General features: G+C 43.5%; 1 protein-coding gene across 50 annotated transcripts in view; it reads right to left on the reverse strand.

Moving 5' to 3' along the window:
• Window positions 1–19,160, reverse strand: part of CELF2 (CUGBP Elav-like family member 2) — an 859,904-nt gene that overhangs the window by 166,124 nt on the left and 674,620 nt on the right. For 11 of the 50 annotated variants that reach the window (XM_078329314.1, XM_078329310.1, XM_078329308.1 and 8 more), the window contains exon 1: window positions 154–375. The exons of the other annotated variants lie outside the window; for them this stretch is intronic. The gene's annotated coding sequence lies outside the window, so the exon portion shown is untranslated. Of the gene's footprint in view, window positions 1–153; window positions 376–19,160 lie in introns of those variants that run through there. 50 annotated transcript variants of the gene reach the window in all.

A 19,160-nucleotide genomic window follows, 5' to 3' on the forward strand; every position in this document is an offset into this window, starting at 1 on the left:
AACCGGGAGCCAGAGTTAGGGCGGCACGATGAGGGACAGGAAGAAAAAAAGCGGGGGTTGGGGGCGGGCAGGCGGAAGGAGGAGGAAGAAGAGCAAGGGCAAAGTGCCTAATGAGTCGTAGAAATTTCATGAACTAAAACAAAGCAGAGGCACCATGAGTTGCTCCTCGGCGGCAGCGAGGCTCTCACTGCGTGCTGCTGTCGAGCAGAGCCGCGGGAGCACAGGGCAGCGCCCCGCCGCCTGTCACCCAGGGCGTGGACATCTTGGAGGCTCGGGAGGCAGCTGCAAGTTAAGTGCAGGTCTAGCTCTGCAAGGCTGCCATCAACGCATCAGCGCGTTATCAGCCCTAACCCTGGCTGTGGCTGGGAAAGAAAGGAAGAGCTACACGCCTGCTGGATTTCTCTCCCTCTCCCTGCCCCGCCCCCCACCCCACCGCCCTTTTTGGGAGGTTTTTGGAAGAGAGGAGAGAGGTGGTAATAATAAAGTCACATGGAAAGAAAATGAAACACTTGGCAGTCCGTCAGATGACTAATGCAAGATGCGGGTGATGAATTTGCAGAGTGCGCGAGGCATCCATGTGTGCATCAAATTAGTACGTTGTTGCTACTCAGAATGGAAAGCGGTCCAGCTATGCAGCTCTGCGCAGCTGATTGGCTGCCCACGCTGGAGAAAAAGGCCGGCGCTGGGAGGGGGCTCCCCTTTAAAAAGCACATTGTTTATGGGACCCAGGCACAAAGGGTTTAATTCAGAGAGGCAGAGGAGATCTCAGAATTGCCTGCTTTGTGCTGGGTTAAAAAAAAATAAAAAAAGAAGCCCCAGAAAGTTGAGTTCCCACTAAAGGACACTGAATATTTTAAATCTTTCACACTCCATAAATTGTTCTCTGTATATCTGACTTCCAGATGTTGCACTTGAGTTCTAAACAATCACACGTTTGGGAGAGAAAAAAAGAAAGTCTGCCTTTTCTTCTCCCAGCTTCAGTAAATATTTGGGGCTGACAGAGAGCACAACCACAAGCTTTTGCATATCAGTCCCCCTCAACGCTGTTTCCAAAATCCCCATTTGGAAGAGAATGCTGTACAGAGCCTGCGATTCTAGTCACCACCAAGTAATCCGATGATGAACACATGTCTTTTTTACTTGCCCCCATCCTCCTTTGAGCAGGAATAAACAGCAGAGCAAAACCACATACCCCTTCCCCCCACCCCCCACCTCCAAATATTCCCTGAACCCAGCTACTCTGCCAAGTGACAAGGCTGAATGCCTCTCGGCAGCACTGCGCTCTTGCTCCAGCTTCTCGGCCTGTGAAGGGAGAAGGCACTGAAACAAAGCAGGCAGACGCTGCCCCTATAGAGCCTCCTCCAACAGTACGCCCACCCCCAGAAGCAGAGAGGTCAGAAAGGGGACATGTTAACTAAAACTAAACTGCAAGGGCCAGGCGTGATTTCACTGTAGCCTCCTGGTACCACCAAGAGGGTGGACAAAGATCTTACAGAAGGCTACTTATTTGGTTAAAATGAACCATCAGACAAACAAACCATCAGAATACTTTAAATCTGCTGTGGGCCTAGGCTGGCCCTAAGTCCCTAAAAAGATGATACTTACTCATGGTTAAAAAGCCAGAAACCTATCGAAAGGAGAAATCCTGAATGAGATTCAACCTGTAGAGTAAAGTGATGTCAAATACTCTTTGCTAGGTCCCACCTTCAATTTCTGCTTCTTTGTACCCCCCTATTTCACCACTTTATTTTTTATCCTTCAGATAAACAATCAGACTGTCTAACTTGAAGCACTTTCAGAGCTTGTGCTAATCAACCTTATTGTTATAAAAAATGTTCTGCTGAATAAAATATTGAGTACAAAATCTTCTCTCAACAATTTTGCTGTAATGTAATCCCTGTTTATATTACAGCTAGATTGTTTATCTTGTTCTTATGCACCTATCCTTTTCAAATCGCTCTTTGAGAATTCAATAAACACTTTAACCGTGTGAATCTGGGGCTGAGTGGGGCCGAGGTGGTAGAGTCCCTGGCAGTATAGCAGGTTCACACCCTGTGAGGGGTTGAGCGTGTGGCAAGACTTATTTCTGGGACAGGAAAGACTTGTGGTTACTGCTGTTGACACCCAGCTAGAATGTAAAGAGGAAGCTTTGCCACAGGTCTCAGCTCACAGAAAACACAAGTTCAACAAATGGGGCTATTGCCCTCATCTGCGGAGCGCATAGTGTAACACAGTGGAGAACGGAGCGGCAGTGTACTAGTTCTCAACTCAGAATTCTAGAGCAAGCTCTCCTCCATGCTTCTGCAAATGAGAGGCCACTTATTCTTTCTCAGAAAATACAAACTCACCAAGATGCATCAAGTAAGGAAAGCGGAGGAGCGGTCCTATGCCTCACACCTCTGGCCTGTACGTGGCAAGGTGTCCATGTATAATTCATCCCCATAAGCCATGCTTCACCCCCATGAATAGAGACTTCTCCTCTTGAGGCACTGTAGCACAGTGGCTCTGAGTTCTGGTACCACCACTTCCTAACTGTGCTACTCTGGGCTCAGACTCTTCATCTGTAAAATGGGGATAGCGAACTCCATCTCTTAGACTCATGTGCCTAATACAGGACACGGCACAAAGTAAGGGCTCTTTCAGTGTCAGCTATTCCTACTGTTAATTCCTTCTTTGCATCTGTGAAGCATGTGAAATGAGTGACCATCAAAAATCTACTTTTCAATTCAAAATGTTTACAGTAAAGACTACAACACAATTCCTATCCTAAATAATGATATGTAATGTAGTGATCACTTACACAGCAAATACTGTGATATGTGCTTCACATTTTTTTCAACCCCCCTTTAGGGCACTTTGAAACCCACATTTACTCAGTCACATAGTGTGTCTCCAGCCCCACAGATCCCCTCCTTCTCTGCTCTCACACAGCCACCCATGCGCGCCTCTCATCTGCATCTACATCCTTGCCATGCCACCTGCCCTTTTGGAAGTAACTTTTCCAAAGATTTGCATTAAGTTCTAAGGGCAGGATAAACCCTTCCTTAAGAAAATCCAATTATGTCCACTTGTTCAAGTTAAAGTACCACCCCCCAACACCTTCCCGATCAAAAGCAAACTAGGTGGTCCTGTCCCACGGATCACCCTCCTGGCACTACCTCATTACATGCCCAATCCCGAGAGTGCCGCAGCAGCGTGGTCTCCTCCCTTCTCATCCACCCAACCGAATCCTGCTCTGGATTCCCAACTCTCTCCCTGGCTGATGCTCGTTTTTAGAGGAGATTCACTGAATTCTTTTGTCCTCAGGGGTTGTAGCATTGACACTGCTAAGCAAGCCAGACATTATGTGTTCAACTGTCGAACCTTTGGAGTTACCTGTCCAAAACCAAGGAGAGCCAATGTGCTCTTCAAAGAGAGGTAATTACAGGAACAGACACCCCAGATCTCAGCAAGACCCTTGATAAGGTGTCCTATTTGCAAGGATCTCATCTTGGGCTTAGAAAACTAGACTAGCTTGCTCCTCTTCACTCCCTAGACATTCTCAACACCGAGAACAGTGCCTCTCACAGTCCAAGAATTTACATCCAAATTCAAGTAATATTTATTGAGGGGCTACTCTACGCCAGGAACCTTTGCCAAGTTCTCAATATACAATACTCTCAACAGCTCCCATTGGAATCATTATCTGTTTTGGAGATGAACCCAGTGAGAGTCACAGAGATATACTGACTTTTCCAATGACACACAAAAGGTGCCTAGGGAATGTGGATACAAGGAGAGGTGAAGGTCAGCTGCCTAGGCCTCATGTTCCATGAGCTACTTTTCTCCAGGTTGATGTTTCCCATCTCAGTGACCACTCGCAGGCCCCGGACACAGGCACACACATCTCTGCTGGCACCCTGCCTGCAAACTGCGATGAGATCCCTGGTGCCAATTCTGCTAGTGCCCTTGGCAAGGAGCCAGCTAGAAGGCTCTTCTAAGACACATGCCGTATGGAGTAAGACCACAAGTCTGTGAGCACTACGCCAGTGGGCAGTGGTATCACCCGTGTCACAGTCCAGATGAAAATGAAATGACGTCCGGAAAAACAATGAGTGCTTACTTTTCAGTTTTAGCCCAGGCGCTGACCTACTTCCCTATTTTAAAGAGAACTAGATCAACAGAGTATACGCAAAATCTTCTGAGGTTCCTCTAGGCAGTAAACTATTACAAAAATTGTAATAACTGATTCAACATACTATTGTTTTTACTAGTTTTAGGACAACAAACTTTTATAAGGTCCAGTGATTTGCAGGCTTCCTTTGGGAGAATGAAAACAAAAGAATTAAAATTTCTATTCTTTTTTTATCTTGTTCTGTGGGTAACTTTCTGTGTTGCATTTCCTTTATTTATATAAAAAGAACAAACTTACAAAATGGCTATAAGAATTGCCAAATGGCTATCAATTATACTAATGCTAAAAGACATAAAATGTCATCTTCAGAATGCACACTATACTAAAAAGTATACAAAATGATTGTCTTAGAAAAATTGTAGGCCGGCCGCGGTGGCCCAAGCCTGTAATCCCAGCACTTTGGGAGGCCGAGGCGGGTGGATCACGAGGTCAAGAGATGGAGACCATCCTGGTCAACATGGTGAAACCCCGTCTCTACTAAAAATATTAAAAAATTAGCTGGGCATGGTGGCACGTGCCTGTAATCCCAGCTATTCAGGAGGCTGAGGCAGGAGAATTGCCTGAACCCAGGAGGCGGAGGTTGAGGTGAGCCGAGATCGCGCCATTGCACTCCAGCCTGGGTAACAAGAGCAAAACTCCGTCTCGGAAAAAAAAAAAAAAAAAAAAAAAAAAGGGAAAGAAAAATTGTAATATAAAGATAGAAAATCTGCCTAGTAATTATTAATAATCATATTACTCCAGTACCTTTTTTTTTTTTGGATCCTTGGGATAATCCACATCAGTGCGACCCAACCTCGTGCCATCATGGAAACGTTCTGTATCTGCAGTCCGATGTGGTGGCCACTAGCTACATGTAGCTAGGAAGTACTTGAAATGTGGTTAATGCAACTAAGGAACTGGATTTTTAATTTTATTTAACTTCAGTTTACCTAAATAGCTATAGATGCAAATACACTTGTCCTTTGCTTGTTTTGTACTGATTAGAGTTGAGATTGATCTAAACGTATCATTGCATGGGAAGTCTGCTTTGGAAACACAAGAATATGGGGCCCAGAAAGCCCCATCAGTGCTTGAGGCCGTCAACGGCAGGTCAGCAAACAGTGGGCCAGCAGACCTTAGTTCTTATCTTGGCTCAGCAACAACTTCACTGCGGGATCTGAGGCTAATCATGTAACCACTCTGTGCCTCGGTTTCCTCACTCGTAAAACAAAGCAAGATGATAGGTCCCATCTGGCTCTTAATTTCTCTAATCCTGTGACTATGGTCTGGACTCAGAGAGATTCATGGAAAAGATAATTGAGATAATATAATGAGCTGCCTGAAATTTTGTTGTGATTCCTTGTCTGTGTCCCATTCAGTCCCCCCAGCTCATAGGGGACAAGGTGTCACCAGCACTGTGGAGAGCAGCCTGGAGGCTCAGACAGGCTGCTGAGTGGCAGGTGAATGGGCTGCTGCCACAGCCCCATCCCGCTCCATGTATGCCAGTGCCCTTCTTAATGTCGTAACTGTACTCCCGTCATCTCTGTAGCTAACAAGCCACTCGTTCAAAGGGCTCAAGAATCGTTTTTTAATATCACTTGTACTTAAGTAATAGCACATGAAGAAACAGGCTTTGTTTGGTTATTACAGGAAACTGTCCAAGACTCAGCTGCTTAAGGCAAAAGCAGAAAAAAACCTGGCGATGGGCCTGGTGCCTCTGGCGGGCAACAGGACGAACATGAAATTCATTAATATTAACAGTCTCTACACTGTCCATTTTGGTGTTGCTTAAGAAGAGAAATCTCTTCCCGACAGACTGGCAGTCGGGCAGCTGAGGTCCAACCATCAGTTCCTTCCCACCCTGCGCAATGAAGAACACATTAGAAACTCAGGCCCCACCCTTGGGAGGCTCCCTGTCTGCTAAACAGTGCCGCAGCCTTTCCATTTAGGAAGAGGAGTCAGTGGCCATCCAACCTGGGAACTGCAAGTTCCTTTGCAAATGCATTGCTTCGTGCTTATCAGGAAGAAAGCCTCAGTCTTCCGTGACTGCCTTTCAGCCAGGCAGAGTTTGCCACCATTCTGACACAGCTGTCTTAACTGCAGTGGCATCCTGGGTTGCTGAAAACTTTGGGTAAATTGAACAAAATGTTTTGGTTATCAGTTACACCACCAAAAAGGTGTGAAAATAATGATGCTCCCCTATTTAGCTGGAAGATATTGTTACCATTTATCATGAGTAGCAATACCTTTTGAGGCACCAAATCTTTGAGATGGCCACACATCAGCTAGTGAATCCACACAGAAAATTAACCAGAGCAAATACCCTCAACAGGACAAAGTCAAAGCCCTTCTGCAGATGGTCAAATTGTCATTAAATAGCTTGAGCTCCTCTGAAGAAAAGGTTCAGATTTCCTATATGTACACATACATATATTACCATAAGCTCAATCCTGTACTTTAGCAAAATTAAAAAAAATAGTTTAAGAGGGCACAGGACATCATTGTGATTCCCAGATAATTGAGAATACATCTGTGTTCTTGGGGACAGGCATTCTGCTGGATTACCAAAGGTACTGCTGAACTGTGTTCAGTCGGAGGTCTCCAATGCTTTCCAGGGTAAAATGCATCCAAGACTCGTAGAGAACTATTCCTGCAGAACAAGTCACAGAACATAGGCACTTGGACTCACCAAGTAAAAGGGAAACCTTATTACCTTATCTCAACTTGGCTGCTAACAAAAGGCACAAAGCTAGAAAACCCCCACAAAGAAGTAAATTTGGAGGCATCTAGGGGGTGCCTTATGGTTGAACAGACAGTAACTCTCCCTGGGAAGGGAGCAAGGCAGCGGTGAAAGACAGCCTCACTCAGGCAACTCATTTCCTTCCGTGATTCATCAGAAATAGTTCAGTGGACTTCAGGGCCAAGCAGGAGGCATTCACACAGGGAGAGGTAGGTTGTTTTAGATGGACTTTTAGAAACAGCAACAGGGAAATAATCATCACAAGGAAGATGTACTGAGGGCTTCACATTCCCAAAGTGCTTTAGGGGTACACACCAATGAGTCCTCTCCCCTGCAGTTGAGGTCACTGTGACTGCCCCTCACTTTACAGACAGGAAATTCCTGCAGAAGCCCCTGCTTCTACAGCAGATCTAGGGTATCCTGAACTTACCTGCCAAAGGCTGGATGCTGCTGAAGTCACCTGTTTGCTATGGGCAACTAATTGAAAACGCCTCTGGATGACTGACAGGAGACTGGTTTGGCCATCAGTTAACTATAAAGAGAATCCTTATAAAATGATAAGATGAAGACAAACGTAGGGGGACACTCAACAGGAGCCTGCATTTCCCAAGATGAAGAATGACTTTTAACACAAGTGTCCCAACTACAACCACAGTCCAGCAACAGATGATGAAAGTACAGGCGGGGCAAGACACGGACACACAACATCTGATTCCCTGTACACCAGGTGGGGGCAACTGTGCTCCTCAAGGCAGGTAACTTCTGCCAAGACACGGACACACGACATCTGATTCCCTGTACAGCAGGTGGTGGCAACTGTGCTCCTCAAGGCAGGTAACTTCTGCTTTTACTACTGGTGAAGATGCTTTGCCTGGACTTATTTGTGCAAAAGAATAAGGTCAAAGCGGATTCACCACCCTCTTCCCAAACTTCAGAAATATGGACGGTGAAAGCGAATTATTCCCCTTTGCAGAATCTCAAACACAATTGAGGTTTACTCTGAGTCATTTTCTTTCCTTGTCATTCTCAGTTACTGAACATTTGCTTTATGTCAGGCACAGTGCTAGGTTTGAAGGTGAGGGAGGTGAAGAACAGATTATGTCCTTCTGCTGCTCATGGCCAATTAGAAGAGACAGACATGGACACAACATGAAACCAAAATCCAGTGTGCTAAGGCCTGTAATAGAGCAATAAATAAAGGCCTGGAGTAAGGCAGAAACAAGCGACTCATTAAGCCCAGGATTGGGCATGGGGCATTTCTAAATCATGCCACATCCCTATGGCCAATGTTTAAATAACATCTGGGGTGGGGGCAGATATCAAAGCCAAAAGATGACAGGCTTATACCACTTCAGTTAGTTGGCAATGGGACTGAAATGAAACAAAAAATTGGGGAGAAAAAGGTGGCCCGAACAAGGAAGGAAGTTGGGAAGGCAGGAAACACAGCCCCAGAGCACAGGTCCTCTACAACCATGCATGTGTGAGAGACAGAAGCACCAGCACAGATGGCAGTCACGGGCACCACCAACCTCGCACCAAGGACACAGCTTCATTCCCCCACCTGCACTTGAAATGCCACCCCCCAGAGCCTGTCCCACAAAGGCCCTTCCATTTCCACTCTTCACTCTTGCTCGCTGTGCTAATCCTATGGAAAGCTCACCCATTCTCGAGTATTTGAAAGTAACTGCCCTCATCTCGACCATTAAACTCTAATCCCACAGCACATCCTGGCACCACCTCAAATGAGCACACCTGAAATTCATCTCTTCCTGTCTTCCTTTCCTCCAAGGAGGTTTCAGGCTCAACTTCCCTGTCTTTCTTACTGGCTGAAACTCCCTCCCGAACCAACAATCTAAGACCAGGAACAGTGCTGCAGCACACAGAATATGCATGTAATGCAGACTGACTGCTTGCTCTAGCCTTTCTCTTCTCGGATTGCAGAACCTCAAACAGTGATTCACTGAATCCCCATCAAGAGCTTGGTGGAGGTGTGAAATCCTGGAGACAGGGATGTCTTCTTCAATCATTTAATCAATATTTATGAAGAGACTCTGACAAATTCAAGGTGTTGGGAATACCATAATTGCTAAGGTGGGGTAAAACAGCCTTTTTGGGAGAACTATCCAAGATGGCCAATCGCTAGCATCTCGGGATTGCAGGTCTCAGTGAAAGCGCAGAGAACTAGAGGACACCACACTTTCAAATTCTGGTTGCTCACGGAGCAGAAGATCCCCAGTGGAGGAGCCACACGGGTCGCCAGCATGACTCTTGTGGCCGGCGCAGCGGTTTCGCCGGCACCTTGGCACGGCAGCTCTCGGAGCAGAGTAAACAGGGCTGGCTCCCCTTCTAACCGAGGTTTGGAGGACCCACACGGGTCCCCAGCACGACTCCTGAGGCCGGTGCAGCAGCTGTGACAGCACCTCGGCAAGGCAGCTCTCGGCGCAGACTAAACGAGAGTGGTTCCCCTTCAGACCGAGGTTTGGAGCCCCGGGAAGGCAGAGTCGCCTATTACGGACACAAGAAGGAAGCCAGACAGGAGAATCCTGGGCAGATAAGCACCATCAGTCTTAACGCCGCTGTTCTGGCCCTGGGAACTAACAACTTGGACGTCCACCTAATCTGAAAGTTGGTAATTTCAAAGATGACAGGAGGATAAATTTACAATGATGGGAAGAAACCAGCATCAAAAGGCTGAGAATACTCAAAATCAGAACGCCTCTCCCTCTAAAGATGATCACAGTTCCACATCAACAATGGGACAAGGCTTGATGGAGAACGAGCACATCCCAATGCTAGACTATCGCTTCAGGGAATGGAAAATAAGAAACTTCTGTGAGTTAAAAGAACATGTTGTAGCCCAATGTAAAGAAACTAAGAACTTTGAAAAAAAAGTTTGATGAAATCCTATTGAGAATAGACAACTTAGAGAGGAATATAAGTGAATTAATGGAACTGAGGAATACAATACAGGAACTCCGAGAAGTATGCACAGGTTTAAACACTCGAATTGTTTAAGCAGAAGAAAGGATATCAGAGGTCAAAGTCCAACTTAATGAAATAAAACAAGAAGACAAGATTAGAGAAAAAAGGATAAAAAGGAATGAGCAAAGTCTCCAAGAAATGTGGGACTATGTGAAAAGACCAAATTTACGTTTGATAGGTGTACCTGAATGCGACGGAGAGAATGAATCGAAGCTGGAAAATACCCTTCAGGATATTATTCAGGAAAATTTTCCTAAATTAGCAAAGCAGGTCAATATTCAACCCCAGGTAATACAGAGAACACCACAAAGATATTCCTCAAGAAGAGCAACCCCAAGGCACATAATCGTGAGATTCACCAGGGTTGAAACGAAGGAGAAAATACTAAGGGCAGCCAGAGAGAAAGGTCAGGTTACCCACAAAGGCAAGCCTATCAGACTTACAGCAGATCTCTCAGCAGAAACTCTACAAGCCAGAAGAGAGTGGGGGCCAATATTCAACATCCTCAAAGAACAGAACCTTCAGCCCAGAATTTCATATCCAGCCAAACTAAGCTTCACAACTGAGGGAAAAATAAAATCTTTTATGAACAAGCAAGTACTCAGAGATTTTATTACCACCAGGCCTGCTTTACAAGAGCTTCTGAAAGAAGCATTACACACAGGAAGAAACAACCAGTATTAGCCTTTCTAAAAATATACCAAAAAGTAAAGAGCACCAACATAAAGAAGAATTTACATCAACAAATGGATAAAACAGCCAGTTAACATCAAATGGCAGTAACCCTAAATTTAAATCGACTAAATCCCCCAATCAAAAGACACAGCCAAAACCCAACGGCATGTTATATCCAGACCTGTTTCACATGCAAGGATACACAAAGACTCAAAACAAAGGGATGGAGAAAGATTTACCAACCAAATGGAGAGCAAAAATAAATAAATAAATAAAAAGCAGGAGTTGCAATTCTTGTAGCAGATAAAATAGATTTTAAAGCAACAAAGATATAGTGGTAAAAGGATCAATGCAACAACAAGAGCTAACGATCCTAACACCCAGATACATAGAGACTTAGATTCAATGAGACAGAAAATTAATAAGGATATCAAGGACTCGAACTCAGATCCAGAACAAGTAAACTTAATAAATATTTATAGAGCTCTCCACTTCAAATACACAAAATATACATTCTTGTCAATAGCACATCACACCTACTCATAGGTTTAAATGAAACATTGATTGGCCATTATCAATACCCATTTTGTTTTCAGAATAAAGCAATATTTCCGTTCACCCTCCCTCTTTCTCTTCCTCTCCTTTACTCATTTTTTTTCTTTCCTTCTCTTAAAAAAAAAAAAAAAAAAAAAAAAAAAGAAATCAACTTGTAAACCTCTAGACCCAGGTCGGCAATGTCTCTCTCATTGCTTGATTTCCTTCCTTCCCTCCCTCCCTCCGCCCCTCCTTCCTCCCTTCCTTCCTTCCTTCATCCCTTCCTTTCTCCCTCCCTTCCTCCTTCCCTCCCTTCCTGCCTTCCTCCCTTCCTCCCAAACAAACAAACAAAAAACAGCCTTTATGGAGTTACATTCTAGAGTCGGCATGAACTAAGCAAATAAGTAAATCTTATCATAGATTAAAAAGACCATTTCGACAGAGAAAAATAAAGCAAGCAAGGGAAGAGGCTGCTGGGTATGAAATAAGGGGCTGCAGTATTACATAGGTGGTCAGGGAAGGGCTCATCTGGAAGGTGAGGATAGTCCCAGCACATCCTCAAGACACATTTACTGAATGAATGGATTTAATGCAGGGAGTGAGAAGTCTTCAAAGTTGTAAAATTAAATCACGTCATGTGATCCGTCACCACTATTATGTAGAACCACGTTATCGTGTCCAGTGCTGTCCTATTAAATTCGAGAGTCAGTACACCTATTACCAGTCTGTGACTGAGTCATGCCTCTTTCTCTAAATGCCCACTGGGTTCACTTGTCCCTGAATGGCCACCATTCCGATTCTGGTTATCCTCTCGTTCTCACCACATTAATGTAAAACCGCTTGGTGGGCTTTCCTACTTTGGACTACAGGACAAAGGCGCCACATCGCTGACCTTTGCGCTTGCCTGGCCTTCAGAACTCTGCCTACTTTTCTGTCAAATGCTGATTATCTGTCCATTTAGTATTCATTTTATCATCTATCAATGGCAGAATTTAATCTCAGGCGGGTCTCTCCCCAGCCTGCTTTTGGCCTACCTTTCTTGGTTGTAAATGATGTGTAATCAAGGAATACAACTGAAATGAAATGCCAGGCTAAGGAAGGCAGCCAGCAGCATGAGGTCTGATGTGAATGCACTGGACATTATGGACGCCACTGTCTCCTTCCACTGATCTGGAAAATCAAAAGTTGACAGTCCACGGGAACTAATTACATCATATTAACGACAGCAGTTTAGAGGGAAAACAGAATCCACTTGTGAAGAGAGGTATGTATTTATTACATTCAAATATATTGTCGTTTTCCCAAAAAAGCCTTCAAACTCCAATATTTGTAAATGGCCAGCATAAAGGAAAAAATCTCAGAGCAGCCGGAAACATATTCATCACAAAGTTCCCATCCGGATGTTCATGCCCTTTGAGCTCTTTGGTGAACTCTTCAACCCACTCCTCAAAGATTCCTCATGCTGGTTTTTTCACAGCCTCATCAGCTGCATTTCAAACCCACAGGGGAAGACAAGTGGCAAAGCAAAGGGAGGCTCTCCAACAAGCAGGCCCATGTCCTGGTGGGGACGGACAACAGCATCTGCAATAGCCTTGTGGTGAAAGCCTACCAGTAGCAGGGGGGACTGAGATGTGTTCCCCAGCCATTCCCAAGGACAGTGGCCCAGCAGAGTTATTAATTTGTATAATGACAAGCTTGTCTCATCTGAGAGGTCACATTAAGCTCAACAAATTCTGCTTACGAAGGCCGGGAAATATATAATTTATTTTAAGAAGCGTTCCTTCAAAAAGAGACAAGAAAGAGAATTGGTGCCTTAAAGGAGAAGCTTTCAGCTGTACTGCAAACTTAGCTAGTGAGACTGAGTCATTCCTCAGGGATGAGCGGAGACGTTACTCGCGTTTTCACACACAGCTATCAAACGTTGAGATCTGTGTACCATCTAATTAGCTGTCACTAAATGCAGCAACTGACTGCCTAAACTCTTCGGCTTTGTTTGGGTTAATGTTGACTGAGTATTCTCCGTTTTTCCCTACCTGTGATTGTTTTTGTTGTTTTGTCTAGGAGAATTAAGGGTGATGGGTGGAGTACAAGGGAGGAATGAGCTGTTCCCTTTGGGTAGTTTGTTTTTCAGTAAATAATGTATCACAAATCCAGAAATAAACTTTAATTCTTTCTCTTCAGCACATCACAAAAGATGATTGGTGAGGTTTAAAAATTGGAAATAAAAGGCCCTAAAGAGATAACTGTGATAGCACTAAAGGGGCAAGCACACATTTTCTACAATTTTCCTGTCCGGACATAACAAAAGGCAATCAGATGCACTGCAGTGACTGTACTGAATTCCTAGATGGCAGTTCAAAACATGCACCTCTTACAGTCTAAAGAAATTTGCAAGACGACTTCTAGCATTCTCTGCAGGCCACCTCATCCTGCGGGTTCCCCTTCCATGCAAATATGCTGGTCTGTCATGCTACAAAACCACATCTCAAGAGGCAAAGTCCAGATGCCATAATACTTCACTAGTTTTTAAATCCCTAAATTGTATCTTAAGATGAAATCAGTATCAAATACTACATTTTGATTTGGAAAGCTATAGGTCCTCTCTCTTTCTTCTGTCTCTCTCAGCAAGTCATAAATTCCATTTAGCATCTTAAATCACCAATTAAAATAGGCTTTGACATTTAATTTGCTTATTTCTTAAAACCCCCGAAACAAACAGAAGTAAAAGTAGAATTATGTGCTAAATTAGAATGGCTGTTACACTAAGAAGCTGAATATTACTATATCAAAATTCCCCATAGTTGATTTTTTTAAAAGCCATTTCTTCATTTTTTGATACTACATCTGGCACAATGAATACAGATGATCATGTGTTTATATATCTGTCTAACTGCCTTTCCCAAACACAGCCAGATGGAGTCTTTCAGAATCAAATTAATTTCAGATTAATTCACTCTGGACCCACTCCAGTTTCATGACTCTTTGCTTTGAGGCACCAACCAAATTGACGTGAAGTCATCAACTTGAAAGAGCACAGGTTCCTCGATATCAAGGGGAAAAAACTGTACAATTCTGTGGTTGCTCCCCCTACTGAAAAAGAAATCCATTTAGGTACCACAAGACACCAGTTTCACAGTGTCAAAATCACCCAGGTAGAATTTTTCCTCTTGGATCCAAAAAAGATCACAGTTAATTGTACATCAAATATTCATAATGCCTTTAGATGAGATAATTCCAGTGAAAATTAGCATCTCCATCAGTAACAACAGCACCAAGGGTGTTACGGTAAAGTTGCCACATAAGCAGAGTCAGGTACAACCTGCGACTCGAGAGAGAGAACCCTAAACGCACAAAGTGCATGTTCTCTGTCTCTAGCTGTAGCTACCGAGGGAACTACAAACAAATGTAGCCAGGCTTTGCATGCTGTCAATCTTGGTGGATGCCTTTATTATCCTACTTGTTTCAATTGCAATTTGGGTTTCCATGGAGACACAACAGTCAGCTCTAGAAAATTATAAGATAAATGTCAGACGGTGATAACGGTGTTAATGAAGCTTCGGTGACAAGCAGCTCTGTGCTTCAAGTAATAAGCCTATTTTCTATTAGCATATGTATAACCTGTCAAAAAATACCTGGAAGAAGATATTCAGAAATATCTATCTATATTTAAGAGGAGACGGGTGAAAGGCCCCTCTGGAATGGCTTAAATGTGGTGGGTCAACCTGAACAACAAAAAAAATTAAACTGCCAGTTTCTTGGGAAAATTAGGCATGAGCCACAGCTCTAAATGAAGCTTTAGCTGACATTCAGAAATACCTGATTTCACTGGGTCACAACATTTTTTCTTATAATGTGGTCCAGGTAATCTGTTTTTGTTTCTGGAAGCTAAGAGCTCTACTCACTAAGTCTGACTGTGGAAGATTATGAGTTTTAGAGAAATCAATGCCACAGCCAAACTCACAGCACCTGGACTGATGGAGTCCACCTCCTCCCTCAGTGCTAGGTTGCTGGATAACTCTAATTGGATTGCCAGAATCCACAGCCATCCCTGCCTATTCCACAACCAAACAGGTTCTCTTACCTGCTACTGAAATTTTAGCAGGTAAGAGAAACCGATAACTGTGACAAGAGTTATGTAAGTTTGATGCATTCTGAAGACAGAAGTTGAGACTCTGGAATTGTGAACTACAGCACAGTTCAAGGGAACATGCTACAAAAAGTAACTGAAGGAAAAATTTCCTTTTTTGGGAGAAAAAGATCACTAAGGAATAAAGCAGATTTTTATGTTTTGTTCAAGAACATCCTTTAGGATTCTGAGTTAAAAGGTGACAAGTTAAAAGGGTGGGAAGTTAAAAGGATGACAATTTTGTAAGTCACAGTCTCTCCAGAAAGACAACACAGACTTGCACATGGTAGCTTCTCCTGCACAGTTAATGCTATCTGACACCTTGCCATAGTCCCTTCATTTAATTCTTTCCACCATATTTTTTCTCATTTATTTAACAACTGCTTCCTGAGAACCTACTTGGTGTCAGGCTCTGTGTTCAGAATATAATGATCAACAACACGTTGTCACTGCTCTTATATTCTTCATTGTTCAGTAGCTTGGACAACCTAATGTTCAAAGTCTTGAATGAGGTGTCCCAAAGTTCTATTCTTTCTGTCTAAAGTTTGGTCCATTCAGAAGTGACTCCATATGTTTTTGCGGGCCACGGCAACTCTCTGGCCACACATGTGCATCTAGAACAGTCCATGTTCTCTCCTATCCACTCCTTCCTACTTGACTCCTTCCCAAGCCCCTTCTTCAAGAAGAAAAATAACAGGAGTCAAACCCAAGGACTAGGATATAACTGGGCCATGGTACTAGGGTCAGACTTTTGGTGTAGCTTTTGAAGAAACTACGGAAATTCTTGTTCCCTGCAAGGCATTTCTTTTTCTCTTTAGAAAGCTCTCCTGTAACTCTGTAAGGCTTACGTAGACTATCCCGTCTTCTACTCAGAGAGTGGGGTACTTTGCTCATGTTGCAAGATCTAGCATGACCAGAGTAAGACTCAGGGTGGAGTGAGAAAAGAACAGATGATTAACCAGACACCCTTGTTTTTAGGAGAGAGAATATTCTATTTTTCCTAAATATGCTTAACTACACTCTTTTTCCCTTGACTCAATTCACCATGAGATGTAAAGATCCAGGGACTCAAGTTAGGGTTTGGTCCAGAAAAAACAGCCTCATTCCTCCTTATAGTTCCAGGCTAAAAAGATCTTTTGGTCTCTTATGGCCAGGTGGCTGTCTAGTGTCACAGGTTCTATAGCAAGGCTCATGGCCATACATAGGGTCCCCTGTGTATAGATCCTGATACGTCTCTAGGAATGTGATGGAGGAGTCCAGAGTTCAAAACTCTATCCACCTTGCCAGAAGACAAAATAAAAACAATACAAAACAATCAATCCATAAACTGTCGACAACAGCAAAATCCTACAATATCATGACTGACTCATGCTCTTTTTCTGGGTTATCCCATCCATGGAAAACATACAGAAGAAAAAAACAACTCAAGCACACACGAAGCCCAGGACACTAGCAATATGATTCTTTAACAAGGGCCAAAGTGTAATCTGAATCCAGGGAATATATAGGAAAAGCCATAAGGTTTATATTGAATAACTTGATTTGGACTATTGGACCAGAGATGGAAAACTTTCAGTTGTAAATTAAAGCTTAATATTATGCTACTAAAAACTGGGTGGGGAAACAGCTGTGGTCATGGCAACAGACTACAAACAGCATGCCTTTCTTAGCAACAAGTTTAACCAATTAAATAGGCTCATTCTTTTAACCAATGTTCTTTACTTACTTTTGCTCCTGAACTTTTTATGATCTCACAACATTGTTGGAAGGTGATGGGGAGTTGAATATCTAAAGCCAAAAAGTCACCTGTAATCATTATTACTGGTATTTTTACACTACTGAAATAATTACTGTTATTTTTAATAACCACACAAAGCATCACACTGTAGTTCTTCAGTGTTAAAATGACAGGTCTAGGGTGGGGCCCCAAAATTAATCATAATTTTTCTGAATTGATAATATTTGCTACATAGACTCCTTGGAGAGTAGAGAGTTACACACGTGAGAGAAACAAACAGATTATAATTTCAGCATGGCATGGCACAGCACAGCATCCAAAGTGAATGCGAAAGCAAAAGCTGAAAACAAACGGCTGCCTAAGTGTTGTGTTTTCTTCCCACCGGTTGACATGGAGAGGTTTGGGTACACAGAGGCAACTCAACTGCAGATCTGAAAGCCACAGCTCGGGGTAACCCCTGTTGGTTCAACCATCATTTCCACTTTGAATGGTGTCAAAAGTATCTTTTAGATTTGTATGTTTGCCCTTGCAGACTATTTTATAAGGGCAACCAAACAAAAGACAGCGAATGGGAATTCCCACATCAATAAGGTCATTCAAGTACGACTATGAAGGAAGTCTTTCCAAAACAAGGAGGACTGCAAGTTTCTCTAAGATGCGGCATGCAGCATTCATGTTTAGGGAGCAATGCACACACTTTCCATGCTGGGAAGAGTATCACAAAGTAACCAGGTCAAAACAAAGATGATAAACCACAAAAGTGGGATACCTGTGCTTTTGCCTTCAGCTCTACATTGTCTTTGAAAATCACAATATGTGTGTGTGTGTGTGTGTGTGTGTGTGTGTGTGTGTGTGTGTCTTTCCTAGATTAGTGACTGAGGGAAAACGAACTCCTTGGAAAGATGTGTCTTACGTTAGCAAAACCAACAATGAAACAGACATCACTGATGTTGAAAACTAAAAACTCACCAAGGACAGGATGATGCAGAAATATTAAAAACAACCCATATTACTACAAAAACAATTTTAATTCCCCTCCCAGGGTCATATGGAATCAATTTTGGAAACCACCTTTCCCTTGGGAAATTTAACTGTGAACTTTTCTGTGTCCGTAGTATCAGGAATATATTTAACAGGGGAAAGGCACTAGGGGTTTTGGAGATAAGCTGACTAGCATTGAATACCTGAACACAGTATATTTCCACTGGGGGAGATGTAAGATGATGAGGTAACTTCCTAATTATGTGCTTATAATGACACACACACTTTGCAATCAGCTTGTTTTTGAGGCTTCCATTCAGAGGTTCCATTGGCAACCCAAAGAATCACAATCTCTGTGGACAGCCTGGAAACATTCTCCCTCAGCACACAGGAACATGAGAAGCCAAAGCAAGTCACTGAGAGCAGAGCACAAGAGAGGCAGCAGTAAAGGAACACCAAACTTATCCTGAAGCCGCCCTCATAAAGCGCAAAGCCTCGGGTTTATTTCATACACTGCTTCTGGAAATCCCACTTCCCTTGGCCACGGGGCTCATACTTACTTTATAGAAAAGATTTGTTCTTCAGGAATTTTCACCTAGATGACATGAAACCCAGAGATCTGGGATTCAACTGTATGGGAAATAAAACTGCATCAGTTGGTGAGGGTAGGGGAAATCTCCTTAATATATGAGTCAATAGGCCAGGCGCGGGCTGGCGGCGGGGCGGGGCTTACACTTGTAACACCAGCACTTTGGGAGGCTGAAGACAAGGGGGGATCACCTGAGGTCAGGAATTCAAGAGGAGCCTGGCCAACATGGCAAAAATCTGTCTCCACTAAAAATACAAAATTAGCTGGATGTGGTGGCACACACCTGTAGTCCCAGCTACTTGGGAGGCTGAGGCATGAGAATCGCTTGAACACAGGAGGTGGAGGTAGCAGTAACCTGAGATTGCACCACTGCACTCCAGCCTGGGGACAGAAGGACACTCCATCTCAAGAAACAAAAACAGAACAAACAAAAACTCACCTGTCAATAATGCCAGTATGGTGGCAGGGAATGTGGAGCATTCACAAGGAGAGTACTCTCCTAAATGGGTTAAAACTCAGGACAAATGGGTTCCAGCTCAGACCCACTTCCCTAGTGACACCAGAGTGATGAGGTTTATTGAGGCAATTTTTAATACACTAACTGGCCTTTCTTGACAGGCTACTGGGCTGGTTTTCTGGGTT

This window comes from Callithrix jacchus, chromosome 7 (assembly GCF_049354715.1).
Source record: "Callithrix jacchus isolate 240 chromosome 7, calJac240_pri, whole genome shotgun sequence".
In the NCBI taxonomy this organism is placed as follows: domain Eukaryota; kingdom Metazoa; phylum Chordata; class Mammalia; order Primates; family Cebidae; genus Callithrix; species Callithrix jacchus.